This window comes from Lipotes vexillifer, unplaced genomic scaffold (genome assembly GCF_000442215.2).
Source record: "Lipotes vexillifer unplaced genomic scaffold, Lipotes_vexillifer_v1.1 scaffold664, whole genome shotgun sequence".
NCBI classification, from domain to species: domain Eukaryota; kingdom Metazoa; phylum Chordata; class Mammalia; order Artiodactyla; family Lipotidae; genus Lipotes; species Lipotes vexillifer.
This window is the reverse complement of record NW_006782421.1, coordinates 1,171,835-1,175,123: the sequence shown is the minus strand read 5'-3', so window position 1 is coordinate 1,175,123 and position 3,289 is coordinate 1,171,835. Positions and strand designations below refer to the sequence as shown.

At 42.1% G+C, this 3,289-nt stretch overlaps 1 protein-coding gene across 2 annotated transcripts in view; it reads left to right on the top strand.

Annotated features, from left to right (window-relative positions):
* CEP112 (centrosomal protein 112) overlaps positions 1–3,289 on the top strand; it is a 432,986-nt gene that overhangs the window by 333,537 nt on the left and 96,160 nt on the right. The gene's annotated exons all lie outside the window — the stretch shown is intronic.

Sequence of the window (3,289 nt, the reverse complement as noted above, 5' to 3'; positions counted from 1 at the left end):
AAAAAAAAAAAAAGAATCTGGGAAGCATCTTTCTTTTAAATCCTAAAAACAAATATTTAATTCAGAAATGTATATGCTATTATATTTTAAAGAAATTTCTCTTTATAAGATCTGGGCCTGCCTTAAGTATAAGGATTCTAGAGGAGTCTCCTAATTTTCTTCTCTCCAAATCACCTTCCTGGAAATCATGAATGCCTGAAGTTTCACCATTAATGATAGGAAAAAAAAAAAAAAAAGGAAGGAGAGACTTTTTTTGAATTAAGACCTGCAGAGAAACAGTAGCAATTAAGATGATTAACAACCATCGACACCTTTGTGAAAATTGTTTGGTTTGCTCCTTTCCAGTAGGGTTTTTAAAGCCAAGATTTTGATGGCAATTACATAGAGAAACAAACACATTGGGCTCTTTAGCAGATAAGAGTGACCTGAGGACAGCAGAGGGGACTGAGTGCTTGGGGGAGGGGGAGGACAGGCCAAGCAGACGTCGGGGCAGAGAGAAAGAGCCGGAGATAAGAAAACAAAACAACTTTCTCCTTTCGAGATGATGATTTTCCTCTCATCTGTTCAGGTCATGCTACAGATGATTGTTTGAAAATTGTATTTCTTCTAATCACGTGCTTTTCATGTGTTTAAGAAGATAAAAAAAAAAAGATCCAAGGTCCTGCTACAGTCTAGATTTAGCATACTGAGAAAAGAATTTGTACTCTCTTTAAAACCATTTTTACCAGTTTTCTTTGGTTTTACTGCTTTCTTAAATAAAACACTGCATGACTTCCAAGTTGCATATTTGCATCCTACTTTAATTTACAAATTATTTTTTAATCAAATATCTTGATATTTCGTTTTTTTTCCTTCAGGGTGTTTAAATAGGTTACTGGAGTAGCAAAACTTTTTCATTTTAAAAATCTCTGCTACTAATTTTAAAGTTGATTTGTGTTAAGTAAAAGTTAAGTCATACACTGCAAGGTGTAGGAAGATTTGTTGTAAAGAACCCAATGATACAGATTTGATGACTGAGTTTGAACTGGTAACTGTTTAACAGTTTTAGACTTGCGGCTTCTTTCTTTGGTTCATTTTTGCTTTTACGTCTGTGCTACACTAGTTCGCCATGTAGCAATTGCACTGTGTGCAATATTACAATAAGGACCGGGAAGACTTTTATGGGTGTAAATGTCTATTACGGTTTGCGATTGTATTTCTCTCTAGTTCTCAGTGATTTAACTGTGACCAAGCCTTCTGTACTTTGTCACAAAAAGCAGGTTTTCCAGGTGACTATTTTGGTGAGTGTCAAAATAAGAATTTATGATGTATTACTGCCGATTCACTTTGAGTTGAAATATATATTTTGCAAAAAAAAAAAAAAAGAAAGAAAATTGTATTTCTAAGTAGTAATGATAGCTGTAAAAATAAGATTTGGATGAAAAGAACTAACCCTAACCTAAGTTTATGTATGGAAATAACATGGACGGTGAGAACCATCCTGAGAATGAAATTATTCAAAACTGTTGTAGACACAGTTTGCATGAGAAATGAGCTATCAATTTTCAGCCATGCTAAACTGGAGCTTTTCAGATTCATCTAAGAAGAGTTCAGAAATCCAGACAACCGTGATTTAGGTTCACATAACTAGTACAAACCTTGAAGGTTGATAAGTTCATTGTATTTCTTCAGTTATTCCCATTATTCTCCAAAGTGTTGATTCTGCTCCAGGTTGCTATTGGCAATTTCTAGAGGTGTTCATATCTCGCCCATTGGCCTCACTTTAAACTCATACTGGTAATGTCAGGTGGGCCCTAATATCTCCTGGAACCCTGGGTCTCATACCGGATTCCTCAGCCTCTTCCCTTTCCCACTTCTAACATGGCTATTCATACCCTTTCCTCACACCTCAATCTCCCAACACTCTCTTCTGCCATCCTCATGCTTCGCTGAGGAATCTTTCCTCCTACTCCACGGAGAAGTTCCCACCACTGTGCCAGGGATAATTGACCTGCACTCCCAGCGAAGGCCCCCGTGTCCCCTGGTGCCCTAGAACTCACCCCTTCTCCTTCACTCCAGGACATGCCGCCGGTAGGCCTCTGGAGTCATTTGTTTTTTCCTTCTCTACGGCCAGGTCCTTCCCATCATCTTACACACATGCTGCTCTCTCGTCTTGTAAAAAAGAAAACAAGCATCAGCCCTTTCTTTACTCACTTCCAAAAATGGCAACTTCCAGCCCATTTCTCTCCTTTTTTTTTGGTAACCAAACTGTGGACAACTTGTCTCGTCTTCTCCAGGTCCCCCCTCCTACCCTGAGCTCCCTCCGATCCAGCTTTCCTCCTTGGTGCTGTACCAGAATCACTCATGTCCAGGCCACCACTGTGCTCCACACGCTCATGTCACATGACTCCCCGTAGAACCCGGCGCGGTCGACTAGCCCTGGGAACGCTCTCTGCCCTTGGCTTCAGGGTCCCGTACTCTCCTGATTCCTTCTCTCTCTGGCCATTACTTGCATTTACTTTCCTCCGCATCTGCAGCCTCCTGACATCTGCAGGCCCAGGGCCCAGGACCGCTAGACTTCTGTTTCGGGTACACGCTCAGCGCCCCGAGATGTCCTCCAGTAGCGTGGCTCTACCTGCCGTTTATAGACTAGTGACCCTTGAATTTACTCTTCCGACCTAGACCTCCCCTCCGGACTCCAGAACATCTGAACATATTCAAATGTTCACCTCAACACGAGGTGTCCAGTAGGCATCTCCAGACTCCATGCGTCCAAAACCAATCTCTTGATCTTTCCCCCAAATCTGTTCTACGTGTAGTTTTTTTGATGTAAGTTAATGACAACCCCGCTCTTCTAGTTGCTTAGGACAAAAATCTTGAAGTCATCCTTGGTTCATCTCTTTAAGCTTGCAGCATTTCCAGTTGGTCCTACTTTGAAATCTTTCTCAGAATCTGACCACTTCTCGCCACCTTTTCTGTCACCTTCTGGATTATTTGCGGTAGATTCCCAACTGGCTTCTCTGCCTGATTCTTGCCCGAAACAAGAGCTAGAGTGATCGTATGAATACTCATGTGAAACCATGTCACTCCTGTACTGAAAACGCCTCCTCGACTCTCCATTTCACTCGTGTTAAAACGCACGTTCCTTACAGCTGCTTACGACACCATGAAGGTTCTGCCCCTCGTTCTCTCTCACCTTGTCTAAGGGAGATGCTTCTCACAGATCTTCCCTGTGCCTTGAGCACGCTGTGCGTGCCTCTGCCTCGGGGCCTTTGCACTGGCTCTCCTTCTGCCTGGAGAGCTCTTTCCC